This window comes from Paroedura picta, chromosome 8, assembly GCF_049243985.1.
Source record: "Paroedura picta isolate Pp20150507F chromosome 8, Ppicta_v3.0, whole genome shotgun sequence".
NCBI lineage: Eukaryota > Metazoa > Chordata > Lepidosauria > Squamata > Gekkonidae > Paroedura > Paroedura picta.
Genome location: NC_135376.1, coordinates 61,029,626 through 61,042,507, shown reverse-complemented (window position 1 = coordinate 61,042,507; position 12,882 = coordinate 61,029,626). Strand labels below are relative to the sequence as shown.

Below are 12,882 nucleotides of genomic sequence, written 5' to 3'. Positions count from 1 at the left end.
TATTATTAATGTACAAAGGTAATGATGAATTTAAGCTTTTATGCTTGTTATATATGTGAAATCTCTCTTATAAGTATTTTATACAGACATTGATAAGGAAAAGTATCTGATTTATGTTTAGTTGAACCAGTGGCTCATATTTCTTAACTCTGCCTGCTCTGGCTAGCAGTTAATCTTGGGCAGAGAAATATCTTCCCAATACCTGTTGATCCTTCAGTAGGACATGTCAAGGACTGAACCGGGGACATTCTGCACTCTAGGCACAGGTCCTGCTACTGAGCCATGGTTCCATGGTTGCAACTGTAAGCAGCTGAAACTTTCACGAGTCTCCTCTCTATGTATCATTCTTCCTTTTCCTACTTTTCATGCTGCCTTCCTTTTTTATCTTCCATCTCTTTTTTTTTTTGCTTGTTTTTAGCCATAAGAAAAAGGGAAATCTATATCCAGTTCTTTGTAGAAAGGGCAAGATAAAAATGTGGTGTTCCCCCCACCACTATCAAACTGTTCCTTTTAATAGAAAGTATGTATAGGGGCTGTGTTTCAAAGAGGGAAAGCAGTGTAGGTGGAGAGGGGCTATGTAGATGCCCCCCCCACGCCATACACTATTGTTCTTGCAGTAATTTTCACTCCCAAGCTGTTTTTGGCGGTAGAGTACTTTTCCAAGTGGAGTTAAACCAGCTGGGGACTGGGCTGACCTTTGCCAGGAAAAAATCAGTAGGTGTGTGTGGGGGGGGGGGGATAGCTCCTCTCCCCTGATTATGGTAATCCTCTTGTTCAGTGAAACAAATCAAGGGATATATTAGGTGTCTGTCTTGTTTTTTAAAGTAAAGTCTTTCGCAGCGCCTCCTTATTTGCATTTTTGGATTTGCAATTCAGTGTTTTTTTTTTAATGGAGACTTGCATAGGAAAGGCACTAGCTTTACATCTATCTATGAAGCATAGATGTGTAGTGGTGCACTGCTGCTTCAGCTGACTCAAATCGAAGTAATGTGAAAGAACGATTGTACTTTAATTCCATTGAGTAGGAATTGATTTGCAATTTTAGACAAGCTGTTTCTTTTGCTCAGCAGGACACTATGCTCAGTTTGTTGATATCGGAGTTCACTTTGTATCGGATTCTGTTCCGCTCCATTCTTTACTAAGCCTGTTTTGCAAGTTTAAATTTAGTGGTTGCTGCTTGTGCCTTTTTATAATAACATTATCCTGCTGAGTGGATTTTAAAATGGATTATTCTCATGACAAGGTGAGTGTATACTACGGTACCAGTCAGTTTTTCCTCTGGCAGGATTCGTACCCTGATCATGGTACATGCATGGCAGAGCAGCAGAGTAAAACACCTAATCTTTGATGGACAATAGATCCCATTATATTTGTAAATTAACTCTGTGTGTGTGTGTGTGTGTGTGTGAGAGAGAGATGGTGATGGGTTGAAAAATGCATAAATGTGTACAGAGCAATCATCAAAAGCAAAACAGTAAATAAAATACAATCTGTTCAGCTTTTCAAAAGCAGGAGCAGATGAATGTTTTTGAAAATCTGCTGTAACCAAAAGTTAAATATGAGACTTGGGGAGCTGATGACAGCATCTTTGCATGAAAAGGAAGAGCTCTCTGTGTTACTGCTTTTATAGAAAAGCCTGACTGGCATGGAGTTTTGTGACTTGGGGACCTCAGATTGTCAAGGCAGCAAAGAAGGTAACCAGGATCGCCTTTCTAACTCTTTGATTGTTACCAGCTTTCTGCATAATTCCACCCATGGGCTCTAGCTTCTGTTCAGACATATTGCGTGGCTGCACACATGCCAGTGACACCACAAGTGCATTGCTGGCGTGAGCACAACAATGTGGAATGTTCAGATTGTGAGGCTAGATCGACACACTTTTTAGTAGTACGGTTTGCTCTCTTGTTGCCTTGGCATTGTATAAAATCAAATGAAAATGTGAAAAGAATAGGGAGAAGAAGAAATTTTCAGCAGTAAGTCAAATGCACGTGCTGGAGAAGCAAAGCCATAGAGGTTGTTTTACCTTTACCAATATCTCCTCTGTACATTGGCTTGGATCCAGCGGTGTGTGTTTGTGTTAAATGCTGTCAAGCCACTTAACGGCGACCTTATGAATTCATAACCTCCCAGATGTCCTAATGTTAGCAGCCCTGCACAGGTCTTGAAAACTGAGGGCTGTGGCTTCCATATAATGTTGGCTCTTCCTCTTTTTCTGCTGCCTTCAATTTTTCCTAGTTTATTGTCTTTTCCACTGACGTTTATCTTTTCATCATGTGGTCGAAATATAATAGCCTTAGTTAAGTCACTTTAACTTCTAGGGAGAGTTTAAATTTGATTTGATCTAGACCTCGCATACGGGCCTCTTGTGGCGCAGAGTGGTAAGGCAGCCGTCTGAAAGCTTTGCCCATGAGGCTGGGAGTTCAATCCCAGCAGCCGGCTCAAGGTTGACTCAGCCTTCCATCCTTCTGAGGTCGGTAAAATGAGTACCCAGCTTGCTGGGGGGTAAATGGTAATGACTGGGGAAGGCACTGGCAAACCACCCCGTATTGAGTCTGCCATGAAAACGCTAGAGGGTGTCACCCCAAGGGTCAGACATGACTCGGTGCTTGCACAGGGGATACCTTTACCTTTACCTTTTTAGACCTTGCATATTTATCTTTTAGGAAGTCCACAGTCTCTGTAACACTCTCTTCCAACATCACATTTCAAATGAATTAACTTTCTTCCTGTCCACTTTCTTCATTGTCCAACATTTACACTTGTATATAAGAATGGGGAATACTGTGGTATGAATTACCTTGGGCTTGGTAGCCAGCAGCCCATCCTTACACTGAAGAAACTTTTTTTTTCTCTTTCATGGCTGCCCTTCCCTGGCTTAACTTTCTTCTGATTTCTTTTTGGTTGATGATAGAGCCAAGGAATAGGAAATCTTTAACAATTTCAGTTTCTTCATTGTTAACCTTTAAATTGTGCAATTCTCACACACAACTGGAAATATGGACGATTTTGTGCAATACATATCACTTCTCTCCCTACTTATAGGCTAGAAATTTATTGCACAAGACCTTTTATATAAGTGGAAATCAGGGTTATTGGTTAGCCCCTGCGTGAAGCAGGATGCTGGATTAGATGGACCACTGGTTTGATCCAGTAAGATGCTTCTTATATTCTGAAGTGGAGATAGTTTGACTTAGCACATGTGGTTACCACATTCTTTTTCTTGCCTTTTCACTTGCACAAAAGTTCTAGTCTGCAAATTTCATTACATATTGTGGTCCTCCACCTGCTTCTTGATGTCTGACATGCTTTATGGACCTCTGGTTCCTTGCTGATAAACCCATATGATCTACCTTTTGGAGTATTCAGTCCTTTCCCAGGAAAATAAAAAAAAAAAATCCTCCTTTCTTTAGGTAAGTCTTGGTGGGCCACATGGCCCATCAGTGACATTTTGTCCAAAAAACAGTCAAAATAATGATATAAAACACATCTGAAATCCCTGATGGAACGGTAGGCTTATTTTAATTTCAGCCTTGAGTAATATTTCAAGAGCAGGGTGTTGTGGTATAAATAAATAATATGGCAAATAAGTTAAACACTGAAAGTTTGAGCAAACAAGCAAAAGGAAATGAAGAGGTAGAGCCACTAGCTAGTTTGACTTGGAGGAAGAACCTCTTTCCCTTCCAAGGTCAAAATACCATATTTGCCCTGCCAAGGATTTTGCCTGGGTAGGTCATGTCTTTTTGGATTTCAAATAAATAATAAGCTCTTTTTATAAGAAGCCTGGATTAGTGCGATCCTTGAATAGGCCTACTCAGGCCTATTCAGTGGGTTTTACATCCAGAAAAGCGCTCTTAGTGTTGTGCTGTAACAGTTGATTGCATAGACTGTTAAGAGGGTGTAATTCTGTTTAGGAATCACATTGTCGGTCCCCTGAAGTTAGTAAATTTAGCTGGATGTAACTCTGCTTAGTATTGTCACTTTATATTGCCTGGAGGGTATTAGTTCCCTTTTTGGTTAAGGAGAATCTAGGCCAGGGGTTCCCAACCAGGGATCTCTGGACCCCCATGGGTCCGTGAGAACTCCAGAGGGGCTCTGTGGCCTTTCCCCTCCTGTTGTAATGGACACAGCCTAGGGAGCTGGTGGTTTCCATTGCTTCCCCTCCCCCCCTCCTGAGGATAAATAAACGCTCTCATGGTTTTGGGAAGGGGTGGAGCTCACACGCCTACTCCTGCCTTAAACCGGGGGTTGTTAATCCCCGGTCCACGGCCCGGTACCGGTCCACCGGCAGCCGCACCTGCCTCTCCCCCCCCCGCAGCGAGAAGCTCGCCAGGCCACGAGTGAAGTGGCTGCTTCGCTCGCGGCCTGGCTAGCTTCTCGCTGCGAGAGGGAGGGGAAGAGGTAGGCGCGGTCGCCGGCACACCGTTGACACAAACACGCACACGCAGAGTTGCTGCACATGTGCGTTTGCACCCCCTGCTGGCAAAAACGTGCATGCGCAGCAACTGCGCATGCATGTTTTCGCTCAGCTGCTGCGTAAGCTCGGCGCCCGGGCCGTCAGCTCTCCTCCACCCCCGGAGGCAGTCCCCGACCACAGGAAGGTCGGGGACCGCTGCCTTAAACCACCTCCTGTCTTCCCCCCTCCCCAGCCCTCCTCAAGTCTGCCAACATAGGGCTCCCTGAAGCTTGGAAAATTATTTCAGGGCCTCTTCCATGGTCCAAAGGTTGAAAAAGGCTGATCTTGTCTATAGAGGGCAGGATAGAACTGAAGGAATAGTGTAATTTTCTGTTCACTGTTGGTTTTTAATTTTATTTTCTTTCTTCCTCTTCTTTTGCGTGTATGTTGTGTGTTTGTTCTTAAAGTAAGCTTTTTATTCTGCTCTAATCCTCAGAAGCAGCCCGAGAAATGACATTTATGCATATTTTATAATATGATTTCTGTTGGCATATGGAGAAAACAAATCAATTTCTCAGCAGCGCACTGTTTAAAAGAAACAGCAACAACCTGTGGGATAAGTTGCAGAAGCTGTTAAAATTAATTATAAATGGCAGAAGATATAATGTTAGGCAGGGGAAAATGTGCTAATGTGTAAAGAATATTAAAGCTTGAATGTATAAAAGAATTGTCTGATTATTTAAAAATTTATGTTTTTATTAATGCCATAATGTTTTGAAACAATGTAGCGCAAATACATGCTCCCATTTTTGTTTTGATATTCTAATAGCTCCATATCTTATGTCAAATGTTAGGAGTCCTCCTGTTTTGCAGATTGATACCGGATCTTCTTAGTTCACAGTTTGTTGCTTTCTTGAAGGAAATGGTAGTTGTTTACTGTAGTGGCAAGGAGGACAGCAGCCCCAATTTAAGGATTGGCAGGGCCTGTAGCACTAGAGCCAAGGATTCATGAGCCATTAGCAGAGCACAACTGGTGCTGTTACTTATGTTGTAGGATGCATCATACTTATGAGGCTTGTGGCATGCATGCATTCCTGGGAAAAATGGTTGAAAGGGCTGTTGTGGACCAAATATCAGCATTCCTTGAAGAAGCTTCAGTCCTAGATCCATCCCAGTCGAGTTTCTAGCCTGGTCATGGGGTACAAACAGGGCTAGTCGCCTTGACAGATGACCTCTGTCGCCAGTTGGATCAAGGTGGGTTGGCACTGCTTGTACTATTAGACCTGTCAGCAGCATTCAACACAGTCGACCATGAGCTTCTGACTGTCAGGAATCAGGCTGAGCCCAGCCTGTGGAGTCCCAAGTGAAAGCACATCCGAAATCCAACAGTCGGTTGCAAATTTCCAAGAAGAGCTTTATTAGGCAAAGTCCACAGAAAGCTAAAGCAGGCCAAGATCTTCCTAAGCAAAGATCTTGATAATAACAAAGTACAAGTGAAACGGGTGGGGTAGATATAGGGTACACCAAATAAGGGAGGGGTGCGCTGGAGATTTGGCGGGAGAGTGGGTAGAGAGGAAAAAGGGGGTTCTGTTCTCAGGCTACCAGATGGCCAGGTGCCTTATCGGGGAGATGGCACATTGTTGAGATTTGGCTGTCTCCGCAAGGACACTTACAGTGAGATTGATACAGTTGTTGGGCCTCCTCGCCCGCTGAGAACAGGAAGGGAGGGAACATCCCAGAGGACAGGTTTATTGCTTTATGGCCTTGGGTGAGAAGAGGCCTGAGAAAGTAAAATATGCAAGAGTTTTCGGGAACAGGATGGCATGAACCAGGGGGGGTCATGACACTCGCCTCCCCTTAAGGCCCCCTCCCGTCCCCCTCGTCTTCAAGCCCCCGCAGCTATGGGGGTAGGGCCCGGCTTATCGGGGAAGCGGGAGTGGAATTTGCGGAGGAGGATCGGGGCGGCGACGTCCTCCGCGTCTACCCATTCATTGTCAGAGTCGGGGAAGCCCTTCCAAGAAACCAGATATTGCAATTGTTTGCGGAACAAGCGAGAATCGACAATGTCGGACAATTCGTAGTGCGTTTCTTCCCCCACCATGACGGGGGGAGGTGGACGGGACTGGGGGTGCCACTTATCAGGTGGGGGAGCCTTTTTGAGCAGGCTAACATGAAACACCGGGTGAACCTTGCGGTAGGTCTTCGGGAGTTCCACCCGCACGGTGACTTCGTTCAGCACTTGGGTTACCTTAAAGGGGCCCACAAACTGGTAGCTCAGCTTCTTGCACGGCCGCCTGTTTTTGAGGTTTTTTGTGGAGATGTACACCTCATCCCCCACCTCATACACAGGGGGGCGCTGGCGCTTGCGATCAGCCCATTTCTTAAAATCGGCCTTGGCCTTTGTGAGGGACTCCGTTACCTCCCCCCAGGCCTCCCGCACCCGGGTTGCCCATTCGTCCACCCCAGGCGGGGAGGCTGTGGGATCACCCGGCGGCTTCACGAGAGTGGGAAAGGGGGGCGAGGCGTAGCCGTGAACCACTTCGAAGGGGGCCTTTCCCGTGCTTGAGTGCGGGGCGTTGTTGTAGGCATATTCAGCGAGGGGCAGGAGGGAAACCCAATCGTCCTGATGGTAATTCAGGAAGCAGCGGAGGTACTGCTCGAGCACTTGGTTGACCCTCTCGGTTTGACCATTGGTGGCGGGGTGGTACGCGGAGCTTAGCCCCCTAGACACTCCTGCCAGGTCCATGAGGGCCCCCCAGAATTTGGCAACGAATTGTGCCCCCCGGTCGCTAATCACCTTGCGGGGGAAACCATGTAGGCGCACCACGTGGGTGACGAACAACTCGGCCAGGCGCTGCGCAGTGGGCAACCCTGGGCAGGGGACGAAGTGCGCCTGCTTTGAGAATTGGTCCACCACCACCCAAATCACCGTCTTCCCCTGGCTGGGGGGCAAGTCGGTGATGAAGTCCATGGAGATGATCTCCCAGGGGCGGTCGGGAATTTCCAGGGGCTTAAGGAGGCCCTGGGGTTTACCCACCCCCCGCTTGTGCGCAAGGCACACTGGGCAGCCCGCGACGTATTTTCCCACGTCTCGGCGGGCCCCCGGCCACCAGAATTGGCGGCGAAGCAGTCCCCAAGTTTTTAGGAAGCCAAAATGGCCCGCCGCCTTGCTGTCGTGGCACAATTCCAGGATGGTCTTGCGCATCGAGGCGGGGACGTACAGGCGCTCCCCTTTGTACCAGACCCCCTCGTGGGCGCGAAGCTGCGAGCGGAGGTTGGCGAGTTGCGGGTCCGGGCCCAGGGCCGACCGAAATTCTGACATGGGAATGGAGAGCGGCCCCGTGGGGGGCCCTGGCGAACCTGGGGGGGGGCCCTGGGCCGGGCGCCCCGCCTTGGTCTGGCTGCGGGTTTGAGCCAAGAGCCCCAACTGCTTGGGGGTAAAGACCGTGTCCACCCGGGAGGGGCGGTGTTCTCCTGGGAACATGCGGGAGAGGGCGTCCGCCATGAAATTCTTGCGCCCCGGGATGTGGACGAGGGTGAAGTCGAATCGGGAGAAAAAGTCCGCCCACCGAATTTGCTTCGCGCTGAGCGTGCGGGGCTTTCGCAGGGCCTCGAGGTTTTTGTGGTCGGTCCAGACTTCGAAGGGGATGGGGGAACCCTCAAGGAAGTGCCGCCAAGTGGACAGGGCGGTTTTGACCGCCGCCGCCTCTTTTTCCCAAATGGGCCAGTTCCGCTCGGTGGGGGAGAACTTGCGGGAGAGGTAGGCACAGGGCCGGAGCTTGCCCCCCTCCCCCCTTTGGAGGAGAACCCCCCCGACCGCCTCGTTGGAGGCGTCGACTTGCACCACGAAGGGCTTGTCGATCTCCGGGTGGGCCAGGATGGGCTCGGAGGTGAACAGGTGTTTGAGGTGTTCGAAGGCCTGCGTGCAGTCCTGGGTCCACGGTAGTGGCGCCCCCGGACGGCCATCCCTGGCCCCTTTCCCTTTGGTCTTTAAGAGATCGGTGAGGGGCAGGGTCACCTTGGAGAACCCTGGGAGGAAGTCACGGTAGAAGTTGGCAAACCCGAGGAAGGATTGAAGCTGCCTACGGGTCCGGGGAATTTCCCAATCGAGGACCGCCTGGACCTTCGCGGGGTCCATCCCAATCCCCTCCCCCGAAACCCGGTAGCCCAAAAAGTCGACCTGGGGTTTGTGAAACTCACATTTCGGGAGTTTGGCGTACAGCTTGTGTTTCGCCAGGCGGCGTAAGACTTCTCGGACGAGAGCCGTGTGCTCCTCCTCCCCCCGGGAATAAATCAACACATCATCCAGGTAAACCACCACCCCCCGGTACAGCAAATCATGCAAAACTTCGTTGATAACGTTCATGAACACGCCCGGAGAGCCGCTTAACCCGAACGGCATGACGAGGTACTCGAACTGTCCCAATGGGGTGTTAAAAGCCGTTTTCCACTCGTCCCCCTCGGCGATGCGGACCCGGAAATAGGCGTCCCGCAAGTCCAGTTTGGTGAAGATGCGCCCTTCCCCCAGGCGGCTGAGCAGGTCCTTGATGAGGGGAAGGGGGTAGGCGTTGACCCTGGAGACCGCGTTGATCGCTCGGTAGTCGGTGCAAAGCCTGAGGGTGCCGTCCTTCTTTTTGGCGAATAGGACTGGCGCTGCCATGGAAGAAGTGGCCGGGCGGATGAAGCCCCGGGCCAGGTTTTTGTCGACGAAGGCGCGAAGCTCCCGAAGTTCTGCCGGGCTCATGTTGTAGAGTTTGGCCTTCGGGAGTTTGGCCCCTGGCACCAGTTCGATGGCGCAGTCCGTCGGGCGGTGTGGGGGCAGCTGGTTGCAATCCTCCTCCGAGAAAGCTTCAGCGAGGTCGCGGTAGCAGGCCGGGATGGCGTCATCGGGGTTCGAGTAGAGGCCCATCGCCCGCAGCCAGGGGTTGAGCATGGCTGGGCTCTCGGACCACGGGACTACGGTCCCCGCGACGGTCACGGGCGGCGCGTCCGGCTGGTCCCGATACCAGAAGTGCAGCTTGCAGTTCGGGTGGGAAAAGACGAGGCGCTTCTCGTCCCAGTCGATCTCGGGGCGGTGAAGGTCCATCCAGTCCATGCCGAGTAGGATGGAGAAGCCGGCCACGGGGGCGATCGTGAGGGAGATTCGTTCCCAGTGGGACCCCAGATTAAGGGCCAGGGCGCTGGTGGCGTGACGAATGGCGTCCCCCCCAACCGGGGCGCCGTCCACCTGACGCATTATTATGGGCTTGGCCAGGTCCTCCTGGCGGGCGGCGAGGGCCTGCGCGATCCCGGGGGTCACCAGAGACGTGGAGCAGCCGGAGTCTACGCAGACCTGGACCTCCACCCGGGTGTCGGCCTCCTCGTTGATTAGTACCGCCGGGAGGAGGATGGGGGGTAGGATTCGTCTTGGGGGCGCCGGAGTGCCGACAGGGAGGGTCCGCCGAGGGGCGCCCGGCATGACGGACCGTCCTCGTTTCCCGAGCTGTCCGACTGGGAGGACTCGGGGCTGGTCTGGGAGGAAATCTCCGCCTCCGTCGCGGGGGAGACAGGAGCGAGGAGCGCCCGGGTCCCTCCGGACTTTCCCGCAGATTTGTCGGACGGACGTTGGCGGTCGGCCGGGCGCTTGTCCGGGGGGCGCTGGCCTCTATCCTGCTGGGAGGGGGATTTGGATTTCGCCAGGCGCGTTGGGCACACCGAGGCGAAGTGTCCCTTCCCCCCACACTCGTGGCAGAGACCCGATTGTTTACGCCTCTCCCTGTCTGGCGCACTGGCTGGGGCAGGCTGCGAGGCCATCAGCTTCGGGGCGCTTGGGGTCTTGTCGGATCGTGACGAACGGAGCAGGCGAGCCGCCTCCTGGCGACGCTGGTAGGCGCGGTAATTCGCGAGGTTCGTTTCGATCACCCCCGCGGCGTCAATCCACTGCTGGAGGTCCCCGTCTTCCGGTGGCCCCCGGTTGAAAATTCCGTCGGCCACTGGGCGGTCCAGGCCGTCCAGGAAGGCGTTGATGACCTGGGTCTCGTTTAAGGTAGTGATTCGGTCCGAGATGGCCCGGAAGTCAATTACATAGTCCATCAGGGGCCTCCCCCGTTGTTTCAGCTTAGTTAGCGCCTCCGTCGCCTTCCGCTCACGGAAAGGGTCGCGGAAAGCCGTACGGAGGGCGGCCCTGAAGGATTCTAAGGAGGTGGCTGCCGCCGTCCCCCTCTCGTACTGGGTGACCCACCAGTCCATTGCCTTGCCCTCTAGGTTGCAGCCCAGCGTGCGCACTAAATCGGCCTCGTCCGTAAACGTATCGCCCCATTCCGCCAAGAAGCCATCCACCATAATCAAAAAATAGGTGAGTCTCTCCGAAGTACCATCGAACTTCACCTTGAATTTCCGGCCCCCCAAATTGTCGTGGCGGCCGCCGCGGGCGGCCCCGTTGTTCGGCTGATTGGGTGGCTGCAGGGGGACCGGCGAGGGTGGCGGGGCGAGCGGCGGTTGAGGTTGGGGCTGGGGAGGTGGGGCGGCTGCGGCAAGCGGAGCATAGGTCCCCCTCCTCGGGGCTGTCGGATGAATCCAATCCTCGGCCAGGTGACGATCGCGGGGCGGTGGGGCCGGGTTCGGGGGAGTGGGGGTTCTCGTCGGGGGCTCCCCCCAGGGACCCGACAGAAACGTGACGGGGTCCTGGCCCCCCGGCCGGGAACGTGATGGTGAGGCATCCCTCCTCCGACGACGAGGTTCGTGGTGAGGGGGGATCTCTGTGAAGGCTGCGCTCCGATCGGGTCCCGGCTCGAGCTCGGGTCCGGTGTCGACATCTTCCTCCTCCAGCCAGGTCATGGCTCCGGCCGGACGGGAGTAGGTCAGATGTTTGGGGGGAGCGAACGTCGAGATCAGACCCATGGTCGCGGTCCCCCCGGTGTCTAGAGTCCCGTACCCCAGGGACGGGGTGCTGTGGTGTTTGGGCTTGACAGCAGGGCCCACAGGGGGGCGCATAGCAGCTCGGGTGGCCTGGGCAGCTGGATTGCCGGGTAGTGATGCGGGAAGGGAGAGTCGGCCTCTCTTCTCCCTCTCGGAGTCGGGGGGGGCGCTCCAATGCTCGCGACGGGACTCGGCTTGGCGCAGGGCCCGGCGAAGGGCTTCGTTTTCGCGTCGCTGGTCCCCCACGCGCAGCATCAGGTTCTCGAGTTCTTCGACCGGGACAAGTTGCTGGGGTCCTTCTCTGGTGAAGTCGACCCCCACCTGGCGCCCCATTTCGACCAGACGGTCCGCATCTCCTGGGTCGCTGGGAGGGTCCTCGTCCTCTTCCTCGAGGGAGGGTGGGGGCGATTTCCCCGCCGCACTCGCAGACTCCTTCGTGGGGCTCTGGCATGGCGGGGATCGGTGGTCCTCGGTGTCGGGGGGGACGTCTCCGGCTCCGGCGTCTGGAGGGGTGGTCAACGGTACCGTGGTGGCGCCGTCCTCCGCCCGCTCCTCGATGGGTACGTGGATGATCAGGCGTTGCCGGCCCCCGTCCGGGGACTGTTCCACGATGTCTAACCCTGAGTCCTCCGGGGCTGCCGCGGCCATGGGAAGCGAGGCGCACCAACGGATGGATTAACAGGGAGAAGTGGTTATTATCAATTTGTCAGGAATCAGGCTGAGCCCAGCCTGTGGAGTCCCAAGTGAAAGCACATCCGAAATCCAACAGTCGGTTGCAAATTTCCAAGAAGAGCTTTATTAGGCAAAGTCCACAGAAAGCTAAAGCAGGCCAAGATCTTCCTAAGCAAAGATCTTGATAATAACAAAGTACAAGTGAAACGGGTGGGGTAGATATAGGGTACACCAAATAAGGGAGGGGTGCGCTGGAGATTTGGCGGGAGAGTGGGTAGAGAGGAAAAAGGGGGTTCTGTTCTCAGGCTACCAGATGGCCAGGTGCCTTATCGGGGAGATGGCACATTGTTGAGATTTGGCTGTCTCCGCAAGGACACTTACAGTGAGATTGATACAGTTGTTGGGCCTCCTCGCCCGCTGAGAACAGGAAGGGAGGGAACATCTCAGAGGACAGGTTTATTGCTTTATGGCCTTGGGTGAGAAGAGGCCTGAGAAAGTAAAATATGCAAGAGTTTTCGGGAACAGGATGGCATGAACCAGGGGGGGTCATGACACTGACTCACTGCCTCGCCGACACCGGAATATGGCAGACAGCCCTTCAATGGCTGATCTCCTTTCTCCAGGGCCATGGATAGAGGTTAGCAATAGGAGAGAGATTTTCAAGCTGCCACTTGAAGAGGAGTCCCACAGGGAGCGGTCCTCTCTCCAATCCTGTTCGACATCTTCATGCACCCTCTTGCCCACCTGGTTCAGGCTGAGATTTCACCAAAAGGGAGCTCTTCTGCCAGGTATTTGGTTGAGGAGGATCAAAGCTAAACAGCACCTACTGGGCCCTCGAACTTCCTTCCCTTGAATCCATACGATTGACCTGACCAACCATGGTGCTCTTAGATTGTTTACTTTGTTAAAATGTTAGTTAG

The 12,882-nt window shown here is 53.1% G+C and overlaps 1 protein-coding gene across 4 annotated transcripts in view; it reads left to right on the top strand.

Moving 5' to 3' along the window:
- CTBP2 (C-terminal binding protein 2) overlaps nt 1-12,882 on the top strand; it is a 240,759-nt gene that overhangs the window by 50,207 nt on the left and 177,670 nt on the right. Inside the window, exon 1 of one of the 4 annotated variants that reach the window (XM_077350055.1) lies at nt 11,100-11,109. The exons of the other annotated variants lie outside the window; for them this stretch is intronic. The gene's annotated coding sequence lies outside the window, so the exon portion shown is untranslated. Of the gene's footprint in view, nt 1-11,099; nt 11,110-12,882 lie in introns of those variants that run through there. 4 annotated transcript variants of the gene reach the window in all.